This window comes from Rana temporaria, chromosome 5 (assembly GCF_905171775.1).
Source record: "Rana temporaria chromosome 5, aRanTem1.1, whole genome shotgun sequence".
Taxonomy (NCBI): Eukaryota; Metazoa; Chordata; class Amphibia; order Anura; family Ranidae; genus Rana; species Rana temporaria.
The window spans coordinates 112772155-112789319 of NC_053493.1; the positions used below are offsets into that span (position 1 = coordinate 112772155).

The 17165-nt window shown below is 44.8% G+C and overlaps 1 protein-coding gene across 2 annotated transcripts in view; it reads left to right on the forward strand.

The window, feature by feature from the left end:
* LRRC3B (leucine rich repeat containing 3B) overlaps positions 1 to 17165 on the forward strand; it is a 246918-nt gene that overhangs the window by 40769 nt on the left and 188984 nt on the right. The window contains exon 1 of one of the 2 annotated variants that reach the window (XM_040353017.1): positions 16333 to 16416. The exons of the other annotated variant lie outside the window; for it this stretch is intronic. The gene's annotated coding sequence lies outside the window, so the exon portion shown is untranslated. Of the gene's footprint in view, positions 1 to 16332; positions 16417 to 17165 lie in introns of those variants that run through there. 2 annotated transcript variants of the gene reach the window in all.

Here is a 17165-nt window from a genome sequence, read left to right on the forward strand (position 1 = left end):
GTAACCCCCACAGTAGTGCAGACCTCAGACAGTAACCCCCACAGTAGTGCAGACCTCAGACAGTAACCCCCACAGTAGTGCAGACCTCAGACAGTAACCCCCGCAGTAGTACAGACCTCAGACAGTAACCCCCGCAGTAGTGCAGACCTCAGACAGTAACCCCCGCAGTAGTGCAGACCTCAGACAGTAACCCCCGCAGTAGTGCAGACCTCAGACAGTAACCCCCGCAGTAGTGCAGACCTCAGACAGTAACCCCCCAGCAGTGCAGACCTCAGACAGTAACCCCCACAGTAGTGCAGACCTCAGACAGCGGCGTGTGTTTCCCTCGAGCGCGGGCTCCTCCTCCTCTGTGGGTGTCAACAGAGAGGAGGGCCGCTGCCGGGTGTACCAAATGGCCGCCGCTCCGGAGCTAGGCCGAAGCCGGGGACTTTCCTAGGCCGAGGCTCCGGAGTGCTCCGCGGATCGCGGGGTGTGCCGATCCAAACGGGGTGACCCATTCGCAGGTTCCCCACCCCTGATCTATCTGTATGAGGCATCACACTGCATGAGACGCCAGCAACGGATGTCTACAGGGGTATCCCCACATGCGTGAATGACCATACTAGAGATAGTTGGTCAACCTCTAGGGGTGAGTTTATATCTATGTGGGGCACCCAAGTCTAAACACATTGGAACACGGAGATATCAATATTGAGCACAAACACTTTATATTGTTTTTATATTGGGACTGTTCCATATTTACGTGTATACACCAAGCGCCGTGGACTATTTTTATTTATTCATGTTGCATATTAAAATCCAGAGAAGGAAATGTTAATAAAACTAAATATAATTAAAAGATTTGTTAAAAAAAAAAAAAGATGAAAAAATTAATTATTAATAATATTATAATATTCATTTTAATATATACAATTTCATAATATACATTTTAATATTATAATATTAATAATTTGTTCATCTTTTTTTTTAACTAATCTTTTTATTATATTTCATTTTTGTCACATTTCCATATTTGGATTTTAATATGCAACATATTTCTGTGCAAATCATAAGATGAATCCGCAGGCAGATATCGCCCTACAATTCACATTTAGGTGGTCACGATTGAGACCAGTGGAAGCTTATAATGTGGGTAGTAGGAGGGTTTGAAAGAGGGTTTGCTTGTTTTAAAAGACTACCATGTGAGTGTACACTGCTTTATTATATTAAAAAACGTTTAAATGATATCACGCCATGCATGCTCCATTCTCCTCCTCTGATTACATCTAACCAGTGAGAACACGAGGAAGAGAAAAGGATATTTTTATTAAGGCTATAGGATTTCACCATTACAGGCGATTTCTTTATGGATAGCTGGTGAGTGAGGGCACAAGAGGAAGGGGAGCACAGCACTTTCATCACCTTGCTATATTCCATTGCACTGGCACTGAAAATTGATATCACTTTATGAACTTATAAACTTAAAAAAAAAAAAACTTTTATGTACCGTATTTATCGGGGTATTGCGCGCTCCGGCGTATAGCGCGCACCCCTAAAGTGGACCCGCATTCCTGTGAAAAAAAGATTTTTGTACTTACAGTTTTGGTGTCTTGCGCGGCGTCCATCGGCGACCTCGTCGCGTCCGGCGTCCGTCTGCGGCTTCGGGTGTCCTCTTTGTCGGGTCCGGCATCCTTCTGCGGCGTCCTCCCCGCTCGTTTCCCGCTTTCCCGCGCTGAGTTTGAATACTGTGCCGGCATATACCGAGCGAAGTACACTCGTGTATAGTCGGGCAGGCTCGGCTACTCTCGCGCTCACGTCCTGTACGTCCAGGACGTGAGCCCGAGAGGAGCCCGAGAGGACCCGAGACTGCCCGACTATACACAAGTGTACTGCGCTCGGTATATGCCGGCGCAGTATTCAAACTCGGCGCGGGAAAGCGGGTATCTGCGTATACAGCGCACCCACGATTTTGCCCTGATTTTCAGGGCAAAAAAGTGCGCGGTATACGCCGATAAATACGGTATATGAATTTATGGCTGATACTGTAGGACAGGGGTCTCAAACTGGCGGTCCTCCAGCTGTTGCGAAACAAAGTCCCATCAGGTATTGCAAGGCTGACAGTTACAAGTGTAGCGCTACCCCCGCAGGAGCCGCTGGTTTGTTGTTGGGATCGGCATATTAAGTTACCTCAATGTTGTCTAGGGGCGTAGCTGATGAATGAAGTAGTGAGCGAATGTCCAGTACATGAAGGAAGGTTTTCAAATGCTTTATTTCAGGCCCAACATAGCTAACATCAACATGCAGTAGGAAGGAAAGGTTGATGAAGCGATAGAGAACTTGCGGTATCAGGCCTGGATATAGAGAGAGCAATCCTGCTCTCAGCAGCACAATAATAATAGTCACCGTTCGTCGCCACTCTAGCCAGAGTGGGTGAAGTGCCCCCGGACAGACTTCTGCCACAAGCCTGGCAGCCGAAGTGTCACTTTAAGTTGCTGGGAGGAACAGGCCTCTGCCACAGGCTTGGCTCTAGAGCCTCTGCCACAGGCCTAGTACTTGAATGAGCTAAATGGACGAATTGAGCGAATCCTCCCAGTAGATTGAACATAGATCACCGGATGACAGTGAAGAGTACCTGTCAGCATTCCGGTCACCAGATCCCCGATTGGTTTGTTCAAGCCCTGTTGGATAACCTGCCTCCGGGTTCTCCTCAAGCCGACCCCCCAATCGAGCGGCACCCAGCCTGGGATCTTCTCAGTAAAGCGGGGGACCCAGTAAGTCACTGGGGCCCCTCTCAGCAATCTAGAGCTCCGCGTAGCATGCGACCCCGGCCTGGAAGGCCATCGGCGGGGTCCGTTGGATGCACGCACTCTAAAGGTGGATGCCGCACCTGGAACCTGGAACCCGCGGGAAGAACCAATAAAGATGGCGTCTGCCACAGATATACCCCTCCCCAGCATGCCCCGCAAGGGAAAAACTCCTCTAATTGGCTGCTGGGGAAAAGTGGCTCTGCCAGAACCCCTCTTGCGCCATCTGTCGCCCAGGGGTGGAAACAACACCCCTGGAGCGCAGACTGACCCACAGGACAGTTCTGGAATGACAGCAGCCCATAATTTAACAAATTGTGAATGGGAGCAAAATAACTCTCCCATTCCCCACTAACTTTAGCGTAGTGCCCATACTGAAAGTAAGGGGGCGCTACACAAGCGTGACTCCCTCAGGCAGAGGCATGATGGAACTTGTAGTTCCGCAACAGCTGGTAGGCCACCAGTTTGAGACCCCTGCTGTAGGAGATTTGTTTATGGTTTTTCACATCTTTATGACATTTCATTGAGCACAGACAGCGCAGCGATTCTTTACTCTTAAAGGGGTTGTAAAGGTTCGTCTTTTATTTTCTAAATAGGTTCCTTTAAGCTAGTGCATTGTTGGTTCACTTATCTTTTCCTTCGATATCCCTTCTAAATGTTTTTTTTCTTTGTCTGAATTTCTCACTTCCTGTTTCTCCTCAGTAAGCTTGCCCCCGTGTTCTGGCTGGGGGTTAGTCAGCTAGAACAGCTTACTGAGGAGGAACAGGAAGTGAAAAATTCAGACAAAGAAAAAAAAAATTAGAAGGAAAATCGAAGGAAAAGGTAAGTGAACCAACAATGCACTAGCTTAAAGGAACCTATTTAGAAAATAAAAAACAAACCTTTACAACCCCTTTAAAATTTTTGTGGTGATAGAATTCCTGTCAGTTTTTATTGCTGTCTGTGCCCCTGTTAAGGAGCTTCACCCTCTCTATCTGTCCTGTTTACTGATATCATTGAAATTGAAAGTAATAGAGGGGAAATCTTCCAATGAGGACACTAGTTCTAGTGACTAAGGCCCCTTTCACACGAGGCGGATCAGTATTGATCCGCCTCCATATGCTCTGTATGCTCAGCGGGGATCGCTCCGTTGATCGCCGCTGAGCAAGCAGATGACAGGGCAGTCCCCGCACACTTTGCAGGGACCGCCCTGTCTTTTCTCCGCTCTCCCCTATGGAGGGGATCGGATGATACACTCGGCCCCTGCCGATTTGATTTGATTGACAGCAGCGGGAGCCAATGGCTGCGCTGCTATCAATCATCCAATGAAGAGCTGTGGGAAAGTAACGTAGGATCGCGCCCACGGAGATTCGGGGCTCAGTTAAGTAAAACGGGGGCAGCTTTTTATCTTTTCCTCGATCACCATTTTCCTTTATTTTCTTTTATTGTCATTAAAGTTATAAATAAACAATTATCATTTTTTTTTATAACAAACATCTGCCTTTTTCAAGCATAAGTCTCCATTCACATCTAGGCGACAAAACGCCCGACGCCGGACGCTTGTGCCACTAGAGGGGGGAATTCCCATTGCTGTCTATGGAGATGGTTCACATCTCATAGACGCCGTACGCCTGTCGCCTGAAAAAAAGTCCCGGACCGTTTTTTTCAGGCGACATTGGCGTTCGCCCATTGACAGCAATGGGAAGAATTTGAAAAAAAAAAAAAAAAGATACACTATCCGCGGCAAAATACGCCGATTACGCGGCGTTGCTTGTCGCGGAGATGTGAATGGAGCCTAAGGCTCTATGCACACTGAAGCTGATAAACTGCAGTTTATTGGCGTTTTGTTATTTTTTTTAAAAGCCCATAAACTGAACTCTATGTTAGCCTATGTGCCCATGGGTGTTTTTTTTAGTCTTAATGAGCTTTGGAGTTTATTGGCTTTTTTCTGAACGCCCAAAATTTGCGTTCAAAGTGACGTTTTTTTGGTGGGAAAAAACGCTAAAAATTGCAAAACGCAGAAAAACACAAAAAAATGCTCAAAAACGCTGGCGCCAGCGTTTTTTTGCGTTTGTTTATCCAGTGAAAAAAAAAAAAGCTGAAAAATGCTACACTGAAAAACGTGAATAAACGCTATTGCAAAAACGCAAAAAAACTTTGAAAGGCTCCCTGCAAAGCTACTGGCGTTTTTTTATAGCTTTTTTTTTAGCTTCAGTGTGCATGGAGCCTTATGCTTAGCTGATAGCCACTGGTATGTGGAAGAAATGGTTATAAACCATATTTTTTTCTGATCATCCTTTTAAAATAAATTGGACATTTGGGAAATGCATTTGAGCCTATCATACAGTATATTGTTCTGTATGTTATTGTTTTGTTGGGATATAACTGTCACTGTATTGGGGCACCTGTTATTTTTATTAATGGTTCTTGTGCGGTAGGCGGGAGGGTTAATCAATGAAATCAATAAGGTGCATTTATATTCGTTTTTTTACAGTAGAAAGCATTTCCTGAAATATATGCTGAGTTAGAAAAAGGATCTGGATACTATTTATTAGTCATAGTTAAATAATACTTGGAAATTCTATTAAATTATCAAGCAACATTTGTTACAGCAAAATATCTTACCAATGGGAAATATTACCATTGATTGTATACATTATTCCTTTTACAATGTAAAGATATTATATATGTACTAATAAAATGAAATCCATGAAACTTGGAGCCAGCTTTCATTGTTGAAAACCTCTGTCCTATGCCCAGGGATGGACTGGCCATTGGGACTACAGGGAGTTTCCCGGCAGGCCGATGGCTTAGTGGGCCGGCTTCAGTGACAGCAGACCACCGCCCCCCTCCGTTCCTCTGTCTCTCCCTTCCCGCAGCGCTCACCTCCTCTTCCTCCCTGCAGTGCTCATCTGGGGGGGAACAGAGAAGCAGGGGGAGGACCAGAGGAGCAGGGGGGATGACAGAGGAGCATGGGGGGGGGGGCAGAAGGAGCACGGGAGAGGGGACAGACAGCTGACTCAACAGCTATGGCCTGGAAGTACCTCACTTCTGTCTAATCTTGTCCCATGGGGGGGGGGGGGGCACCAAACTGATTCTTTGCCCGGGTGAAATAATGTCTATCTTCCCCACTGGTACTGCCTATAAGAGTACCAGTCCCAGCTGTTCTACTCTAATAAAGTAGAATGGCTAGTGGCTAGTGAAGGGGGAGAGGGGGCTTGGGTGGCCGGGGGGGGGGCGGGAGTTGTCCAGCCGCCATAGGAGAGACCTGTCAAAGTGGGCCAGTCTCGATAAAGTCCAGGGCCAAATTTATGTCCCAGTCCAGCCCTGCCTATGCCTCCCTTCCACACCCCACAGCCAAAATCTTCTGGTGCTGTGAAATTCTCAAGAGTGCCCGACTATGCCCACCTTTTCTGCCCACCTCCTCCTTTTATAGAAGATGTACTATAGCTCCTATGAAGGAAAGCTACCTATGAATGTAGTACAGGTGGATGAATTACATGTTCTACCTTCTCCATTCATAGAACACTTTTCATTCACGGACGCTATAGTACAGTTTCTATGAAAATAGGAGAGGGTGGAAAAGGCAGGCATAGTCGGCAATCTTGATGAAGGGCTGTGATAGGTCTTTCAGATCTATTAACCCCCACAGCCTTGGAAAATTAAAACCGTGAGGCATGGAAATGTGGCAGAGGACAATTCAAACTATGACAGCAGGCACCAGCACAAGGGACACTTTGAATCAAATCTAAGTACCATCCCGTGGGCTGATTTTTTAGAAGCATTTTACTTAAACCCTAAGCAGAGTTTCACACAAAAGTGGAACTTCTGCTCATTTGTCTCCTCCCCCCTCCGGTGCCACATTTGGCACCTTTCGGGGGGAGGGGAGAGCGCATACCTATATTCGACAGGTACCCTATCCCCACTTTTGGGAGACGGGGCCACGGTGTATTATGTCAGCAGCTCAGCTCCCTCCTCCTCCTCCTTTCCCTGCCCCCGGGCCAGTATTAGAGTGTAGTGGTGCCTCGTGCATGTGCAGTAGGGACCCTGGGGTGAAACCGTAATGCTTCACTGCCGAGTTCCCTTACCGTTAATAGAGGCGGCAGCACCCGACAGCTGATGGAAACATTAGCTGCAGTGCTCACATCGTTGGACTCCAGGACAGGTAAGTGTCCTATCATTAAAAGTCAGCAGCTGCAGTATTTGTAGCTGCTGACTTTTTAATTTTTGAAGGGGTGGGCGCTTTAAGTTTTAAAGGGGTTGTAAAAAAAAAAATCCCCTAAATAGCTTCCTTTACCTTAGTGCAGTCCTCCTTCACTTACCTCATCCTTCCATTTTGCTTTTAAATGTCCTTATTTCTTCTGAGAAATCCTCACTTCCTGTTCTTCTGTCTGTAACTCCACACAATAATGCAAGGCTTTCTCTCTGGTGTGAAGTGTCGTGCTCACCCCCTGCCTTGAGGGGGCGAGCAGGAGAGTCAGGACGCTCTTTACATTGCAGATAGAGAAAGGAGCTGTATGACTCTCCTGCTCTTCCCCTCCCCCCTCAAGGGAGGGGGCGAGCATGACACTCCACACCAGGGAGAAAGCCTTGTAATACTGTGTGTAGTTACAGACAGAAGAACAGGAAGTGAGGATTTCTCAGAAGAAATAAGGACATTTAAAAGCAAAATCGAAGGATGAGGTAAGTGAAGGAGGACTGAACTGAGGTAAAGGAAGCTATTTAGGGGAAAAAAATGTACTTTTACAACCCCTTTAATCTTTGATCCACTTTGTGTACTGTGACTCTTACCATTGTATTTTGCTTGCCTCTGTATTATTATTATCATAGTTATTATTATTATACACAATTTATTATTATTATACGTAAGTATAAATATATAATATATACAATAATATATATATATATATATATAATATATATGTATAAATATATAAGTATAAGTATATAATAATAATATATATATGCAGTGGAACCTCGGTTTACGAGTAACACGGTTAATGAGCATTTTGAAAAACGAGCAACTTTTTTAAAGAAATTCTGACTCGGTTTGCGAGTGTTGCGAGAATTAAAGCTAATGTGGCCTGCAGTACTGCACTTGGCCTGAGGTGGCCTGAAGTGGGGGGGGGGGGTCGCCGGATCCAAACGGCGCCGCTCGGCGCTGGAGCCGAACGGCGCCATTCGGAAATGCACGTAAAGACCCAAGGACAGTTTGGCTGACCTCGGCAAACCTCGGAAAGGCTTGTGAACTGAACGGGGACTTTCCGAGGTTTGCCGAGGTTGCCGAGGCTCTCCAGTGCCCCCCGCCTCTGGCCGCATGCGGCAATGCATGCAATTGAAGTCAATGCGGAACAAATAATTTTCGTTTCCACTGACTTCAATGGAGAAACTCGCTTTGATATGCGAGTACTTTGAATTACAAGCATTCTCCTGGAACGGATTATGCTTGTAATCCGAGGTTCCACTGAATATGTATATAAGTATGTATAAGTATTGTACTTGTTACTATACTGCATATTGTATATAGGGACACGTGGCATTGTACAGTTTCCTATGTGTGGACACTGCTGCCTAGTTATCTTTATAAAAGTAATTTACTGCTGTATACATTTTTATGTTTGCTTATTTCTATCATACATACTGGGGGAAATTCATAAAGTGTGTTGTAGATACCCCTTAGAATGTCATGGGGTGTCACCCCAAATTTTCTTGTGCTTACGCCTGAATTACTGTATGTGCCTGTCAGGGACACACAAGTGTCAGTTGTGCAGGGGCGGACTGACCATTCGGGCACTTGGGCACTGCCCGAGGGACCCCATGCCACTAGGGGGCCCCCATCAGGGTTGACAGCCTCAGTAAAACCAGGGACAGTATGCAAAAATCTGTGTTTTTTTTTAAAAAATCCCAAGATTATAGCTCCCCCACCCAGGGGTCAAGTCCTGGGGAAAAAAGTTTGGGAACTCCCACCCAAGATCCACTCCCCCACCTAAAAAAAATAAATAAAAAATGATACGCTCATATGCATAATTACTAAAGCGCATGTTTGTTTTTTTTTCGATCCACTGTACCTTAGTAATCCTTTATGTTACTGGCCGCTTCCTGTATATGGATTCATCGGGTAGTGTGCAGGTATTCCGTCACTTCCTCGATGCCGCAATGTCTCCTGGGAGCTTTTGTCATTATTCCCAGGAGACATTGCGGAGGTCTGCCGCGAGTTTACCGCGGGATTTAGAAAGAAGCAAGGACTCGAGCTGGGCATCCCCGCTTAGTGAAGGATTGGCTCGGGCGGCTCGGCTGCTCTCGGGTGCTCTAGTCCTGCAAAGGGAACTGCGTTCCTGCTGTGAAAAAAGTGCAGGAACTCCGTTCCCACCCATTCCTGCAGGACTTGAGCCCTGCCCCCACCTCTCTAGTACCTTTTCAGTGTGTGTGTGTATACTGTGTGTGTATACTGTGTATATATACTGTATGTGTGTGTGTGTATACTGTGTATATATACTGTATGTGTGTATACTGTGTGGCCCTATAATCTATTGCCTGGGGGCCCCATAATCTCCTATTGCCCGGGGGACCCATAATCTCCTATTGCCCGGGGGGTCCCATAATCTCCTATTTCCTGGGGGCCCCATGAGTTGTCAGTCCGCCCCTGTAGTTGTGTTGCGTTGTTAGCCAATTGAAATGAATAGAAAGAAAATGCAAAGAAAATGTAACATTTTGGTGAAGTAGCAAAAAGCATGTAACACTAATTTTCTATCTTTGGGGAATTTAAAGCACATCCTCTGTGTGTTAACTGACTATTGGGAGAGAAACCATCCATACATGACTGTTTCTGCTCAGTCACTTGGGCTCAATTAGATATCTATACAGATCTGTAGAATATGTAACATTTAACCTGTTGGACCCTGGGGACAGCTGCACTGAAGTAATTGTCCATTTGGCAGTTATAATTCTGCTATGTCATTATAAGCATAGTATTGTGTAGCAAATGCCATATTCTTCTGGTCTGTTACTGTACAGAAGCAGCAGACACATATAATAACAGAGCCTAACTGCAAGTGGAAAATCGATTCTAATTCAGTGATGCTATTCCTGAGTAGAATGGTTTTGGGAACAATGTATATGTTATAATAAAATGTAAAAAGTACGAATCAGACACAGACACCTACAGGTCCTTTCAGATCCAAGGAGACGTGGGTGATTGTACAGATTGATTTGTGTCTGCGCTGCTCCAGCGTGAACACACCTATTGCAGTGTCCTGTGTTTCATTGAAGTACAAAGTAGTTAAAGCAGAAGTAGCTGTTTTTGTCAGTTAGCACAACAATTGTTCATTTCAGAATTCAGTTTAAAGTGAACTTGTGCCCAGATCATGCATGTGACGATTGCACTCAGTTTCACCCTGCACAGAGATTTTTTCAGCTAGCAGGACATCTCTAAAGCCTCGTACACACGATTGGATTTTCCCACAACAATTGTGCGATGGGAGGGTTTTGTTGGATAATCCAACCATTTGTACGCTCTATCAGACAATTGTTGTCGGAATTTCCGACAACAAATGTTTTATAGTATGCTCTCAAATTTTCCGACAACAAATGTGTGCCGTCGTATTATTTGATCGTCTGTACACAAGTCTGTCGGAATAAAATCCAAAGTACAAACACGTATGCTCCGTACCAATGTTAACCATAGCACAACAAAAGCAGAAGTTGCCCAAAGGGTGGTGCTAAAGAGCTCCCAGAAAAAATGTAGTTGCGCTAAAATAAAAAACGATATAAACTATAACAAGTGACAAAATTATATGAAACAATAACAGCTGTGTAAATCATGTGTTCAGTAAAGTCCAAAGATAAAGCACAATTGTAGTTCAAATTATAATTCAAAATGTTGAAAAAATCCACCACCAAAAGTGAAGACACCACAAGGAATGCAGGCTTACCAGATGGCAAGCAAAGATGGCTTGCGGCTGTAAACCCCAGCCCGGGCCTTTAGTCATGGACTGCAGCACACACCAGTGGAAGTGGATCCTCAAGGCGCAGATGTCACCAGATGGATGGGATACCCAAAAAATAATGGGACTTACAATAGTGAAATACCGTAATAGAAAGTGTAAAATTGAATGAGATAAAACACTTACAGGAGAACGATCGCATAGAAGCATAAAAATAAAGCCGGCCGGCTTAAAACGAACGCCAGTCCACTCGGACTGTCACGCAAAACGTCAGCACGTCTCCTCTCCCGACGCGCGTTTCGTCACACAAATGATGTCATCTGGGGCATGTGAAATCATGAAATCAATGCCTCTGGGAAGACCATGCAAAGTTATCCAAATACAGCTTGGTTTCTTAGAAATGGGAATCAGACCCCTTTGTTCCCTTTCTTCCTACTTATTTTTTAGGTTTATCTTTTATTCTGGCTTTTGGACTTGTATACACCATGTGTCACATCTCATTGTGTGCATAAACCCTTAATGTGAGTATTCCTGACTCTATCCACTTCGGTCTTCTGAGTCTCTCAGGTAGTTTTTGGCCACCCCATCACTACCTTATTACCCAGTTCCTCTTCAGTCCATATCCCACACCACATATTTCTTATACCCCCTGCACTCCTTCTGTACTTCAAATGCCCTTTCCTTTCTGATGTCTGCTCTAAACCCCTTTGCTGTCAAATATGAAATCAAAATCCTCTTGAACAATTGTACGTCTCCCTTCAAATGCAGTTTTGCAGTTTGGAAATGGGATCCGGATTCCTCTTTTGGTGTCCTATATCTGAACCTTTGAAATTTGTATTTTTTTTTCTACTTATTTTTTCACCTTTATCTTTTAATCATACTGTTGATTTTTATACTTGTGTGCACAGTGTTCTAATGTAATGGCACACGTGCATCATTATAAAGGCCAGCATATATAATCATCTACAACATGACTGAGCTGTCTCTGGTACCGTTTAGCAGATTATAATAATCGTTCACACATAACTGACCAAAGGATGCTTGCTGACATTCAAAGCATGCTAGCCTGAGCTTGGTAAAAATTAATTTTTATCATCTTCCTTCAGCTGCTTCCTGATAACGGCCTTCAATTTGGCATGCTGTGCCGAGTGTTAAAGCTACACTCTAGTTCTTATCAGATGTCACCAGGTTTGCTGAATTTATTTCCTGGTGACATCAAGTTACTGCACATTATCTCTTTGCACATCAGCATATTATAATGGGGGGAAAAAAACTCATTCTGCCTGCTGTTCTGGGCACCATGGTAATAAACCTGATTAGCTAGGTTTGTGGACATGTTATTAACCCACCGGAAACCACACAGCACCTCCTGTGAACAGCAGCCCTCCATCAATTCTGCCTGAGCAAAGCTTACAAATATTTCATAATAAACAAATACATTAACTTATGTTCACTTTTGTATTACATCTTACATCATAATTGTGTTATATTATTATTTTTCTCTAGTAAAGGGGATTTTCTCTGTTTATCAGTTTAGATGGAGATGCCACCCTTGCTCATTTCATCCAGGTGACACCTACATGCTCCGTAACTTATCATTGACATTTAGTTAACATTCTACTAAGCAATGTAGATGTAGATGGTCTTCTTTCAGGACAAAATACAGCCAGTCCCTGGGTTACAAACAAGATAGGGATGATAGGGTTGATTTGCTAAAAGTGAAAAACAGTTTTACCAAAGTTAGTGATACTAAAGTCTCGGTTTTTTTTTTTTCTCTTTAAAAATAAGAGTACTAAGAGAGGTATGGACTCCAGAGAGAGAGAGATATCATTTTGCCCCTGTACAAATCATTAGTAAGACCTCATCTGGAATATGCAGTTCAGTTTTGGGCACCAGCCCTCAAAAAGGATATCGGGGAACTGGAAAAAGTGCAGAGAAGGGCAACCAAACTGATAAGAGGCATGGAGGAGCACAGCTTGAGAAGAGGAGATTAAGGGGGGATGTGATCAACATGTACACATATATAAGGGGTTTATATAGTGAACTTGATGTTGAGTTATTCACTTTACGGTCAACACTGAGGACAAGGGGGCACTCTTTACGTCTAGAGGAAAAGAGATTTCACCTCCAAATACGGAATGGTTTCTTCATAGTAAGAGCTGTGAAAAAGTGGAATAGACTCCCTCCAGAGGTGGTTCTGGCAAGCTCAATAGATTGCTTTAAGAAAGGCCTGGATTCTTTCCTAAATCTACATAATATAACTGGGTACTAACATTTGTAGGTAAAGTTGATCCAGGGAATATCCGATTGCCTCTCGGGGGATTATGAAGGATTTTTCCCCCTGCTGTAGCAAATTGGATCATGCTCTGCTTGGGTTTTTCGCCATCCTCTGGATCAACTGTGGGTGGGTAAATGAAATTGTATGATATTATTATTGTTGTTATTTTTTTTTTATGGTTGAACTGGATAGACTTGTGTCTTTTTTCAACTATGTAACTATATACTTACCTGCTCTAGGCAGTGGTTTTGCACAGAGCAGCCCAGATCCTCCTCTTCTCTTTTTCTTTGCTATGGGGGAACCAAGGTGAGCCGCTTAAAGACACGGAGCTACAGTTTGGGCCCACCCCCCTCTCTCTCCTGATTGGCTAACTGACTTTGATTGACAGCAGGAGGAGTCAATGGGTCAGCCAATCAGGAGGAAGAGTCCCGGGTGGCTAAAGCACTTGTGCACATTGCTGGATAGAGATGGGGCCCAGGCATGTTTTAGGATGGCTGACGGAGGCTGCTGCAAATAGAATGCATTAAGATAAAAAACCTTCTGTCTTTACAACCTCTTTAATTGAACAAGCTGAATTTATAATCCGATTGGCTGCAAAATAACCCTACTAGGTTTTATCTTAACCACTTCCCGCCTGGTCAATAGCATATTGACGTCCGGGAAGTGGTTGTGAAATCCTGACTGGACGTCTATTGACGTCCTGTAGGATTTCATGCCGGCACGCGCCCGTGGGGGCGCGCAGCGCGGCGATCGTCGATGCGGGGTGTCAGTCTGACACCCTGCATCTCCGATCTCGGTAAAGAGCCTCCGGCGGAGGCTCTTTACCATGTGATCAGCCGTGTCCAACCACGGCTGATCATGATGTAAACAGGAAGAGCCGTTGATCGGCTCTTCCTCACTCGCGTCTGACAGACGCGAGTAGAGGAGAGTCGATCAGCGGCTCTCCTGACAAGGGAGACATTGTTTATCAGCACAGCCCCTCTCGGATGCCAACACTGGACCACCTGTGAGTGCCCCCCAGTGCTAACAAAGACCCCAGTGCCCCCCAGTGCAAAAAACAAACCACCAATAAAAAAAAAACACAATCGATGCCAATCAGTGCCCACAAATGGGTACTGACTGGCAGCATGTGCACTGGCTAAAATGAGCCTGTATGAGTTTTTGTTATAATGCAGCTAACTTCTAAGATGTAAAAGCTAAAAAAAAATGGCTTTCCTTTTTTCTAGGTTCTTCTGGTGATCTAGCCAGTAAGTCTTTGTTTTTACAAACGAACAAGCTGTCCTTCAGATATAGCAATTAGAAGGGTTGAGACAAACCATTTGACAGGGGTATTTACAATGGTCAGTTTTTATTCATTTATATAAATCCTTTATCCCAAAAGGAACAAAACTGTTGCTGAAACTGCTTGTGAAGTGTTAGCTGGAGTGTGACTTTGGTATGTTAAGTGTATCAAAATCTAATAGTCATTCTAATACTACTCTCCCCCCAGCAAAATGCGGGACTGTCCCGGGCAATCTGGGACATGTGGTCACCCTAGTCCATAGGTGTCTCTGTTGCTCTTTCAGACTGTGGGCACCACAAGACATATATTTTGTTACTGGCCAGCATAGGTGTGCGCAGCCTTTTGCATTAGGGTGTGCTCCCAAAGCTTAAACACACATGAACGCCACCTGCTGCCACATGGAAGAGGCTCTGATGGTGGGAGACAGTTGATTGGGAGCATATTATGCTACACTCTAAAAACGAGTGTAATGTGTTCCTCTGGTTGAACCTAGCCTTTAATATAATTTACACTGACCACTGGTGCCACTACTGGATAATGCTAATGCACACAGGGTTATTAAAGCACTGCTAAGATTAGCGGCGCTTTAGCGCTAACGCCCCCCCCCCCGCCCCAGTGTGAAAGTAGCCTTACTGCACAGGTGATAATAACCCAAGTGAAAAAAAGCTGTTTGCAATATCAAAACAAAACCAATTGTGCAAAGACATATGTAGCATTACCCCCAGTGGAGCTACTGGATTTTTGGGCGGCGTGTTACCTCGTGGCTCCTCCGAAATTCCTAGGGGTGAATGATGCGTATTGCATGTAGTAGAAGTAAAGGAATGTCCAGACAGGTGCTCTTTGCTGTGCTCTTTATTACCCAGCCGGGTAAAAACAGTAAAACTTGTGGTGAGGAAAGTAAAGCTGAAGAAGATAGGAGAATAGCAGATTCAAGCGTAATGATAGGGAAACAGTCCTGCTCCCAAACGTAACACTTCTATGTGCCACTCCTGCCGGAGTGGGTTTAGTGTACCCGGACAGGCCTCTTTCACTGACCTGGCAGCCGAAGTATCACTCGGACAATTATAGGATGAAGTCTCTGCCACAGACCCTCCTTGGTGAACTTGAACTTGGGAGAAAATCTCTGCCACAGACCCCCCTCAATGAGCCTCAGAAGATACCTCTGCCACAGGTTCCCTCTGGGTTGAATTATTGGAGATATGCCTCCTTAATTGAGTTACGTCTGGATCTCCTTCAACTTGCCGCCCAGGTACCGACCGACAGGTGATCAATCCCTCGGTGTCCGGCTACCTTGATTCCCGGTGGTTTATCCAGGCCCTTTTTGACCTGCCAGCCTCTTTAGCACGCATCAGATAGAAGTCACATACACGTCATCACTTTCTAGGGGAGCAGCTTAGCACACATTGTGTGTTTGGGACCTTTACATGGGCACCCAAATTATTGTTTAATAATATATATAAATATTTTTTTTGGCGCGGAATTGTTTTTTATATCTGCTTTAGAGTATCTTTGGGGCGCTGAGCATTGCGCCCAAACACTCCCACTATAGAATTATGCTTCTGTGGTGGTTACGGATTGGAGAAGGGCGGTGCTTTTAGTGGAACCGAGCCATCACTTCCAGTTTCTCGTCGACTCCTCCTGGTCCCACGGTGTTGTGTGCGTTTAGGAGGACCTGAGAGAAGGAGGAGAACGCCTGATCACTGTATGCATGTGGAATATCCTGATCACATTCTCAGCTACAGGACTGCGAGAACCTCACCATCCATTATAAGTGACACTAGGACACCTCTCCTTTCCTCTGCTCTATACATTATTCGCTCTGTGTGTAGAAGAGCTGAGTGAATTTATAAATAGTTGTTGGTGTAGGCAGTGTGTGTCTGGAGAGGGCTATGTAATGTTGGTGCTACTACATACTTGCAACTGTCCCGACTTTGGAGCAGCACCGACAGCTGCAGAGTCTCTGATAATCCCACCCCGTGCATGTGGTTAGAAGTGTTCGGTCAGCAAGATGAAAGAGTGAGTAAGACATTCTCTGCTTGTTTATCCCCCTCCGTGAATCCCGACCCCTGCTCCTCCTCCCTCCACACTGTGCTCTGTGTGAACTGTAACCTCTGGTGTTTTCTGCATGGAGTAGAGCTTCTGCTGCAGGGGGTGAGTGGGGGGATTGGTGCTGATGTCTGTCAAATGCTGGGAAGCCTGAATGGTCTACCAGATATTGTTTGCATTGTACTGAGGTACTTTCTCCTGACATTTGCCAGGTGCACTTGGGTTAGGAAACACCAACGCTTGTTGATCTCACTGAATTGAGATCTTCCCTTCCAGTATGAGTCAGTGGATCATTGAGGTTGTGCACTATCACACAAGTTAGAGTTTACAGTGGTGCACCCAAGCTGACCTGTATATTCTCACAGTGGAATAATTGAAGAAAATTCAGGACTTAAATATGTACAAGCATTTATTTTCACATTGTTTTACAACATTTTGATGAATTCACATTTGCTTTTGTGTATTTGGGTCTCTGATGCTATAACACTAGAAGTAATAAGTGTATATGTATTTCCATTTAAATATCCTGACATTGTAGTGTGCTGCTATTTGGTATTCTTACACTCAGCACAGTTTTTCCCTTTTTTCACAAAATGAATGGGTTGTCTTAATGCAACACAGTGTTATAAACTGTAATTGTACGGGCCCTGAAAGTTTGTCGACAAGGGCTTGTTAAACATTCACTAGCCCAGGGGTGTCCAACCAGTGGCCCGGGGGCCACATGTGGCCTGCAGAGCCCTCTGATGTGGCCCGCGACCTCCGGAATACTGTTATTAAAAGTCAGTTTATTACTAAAATCACAGGGGCAGATCCATGTACCTGCGCTCAATAATACGACGGGCGCAGCGTATCTA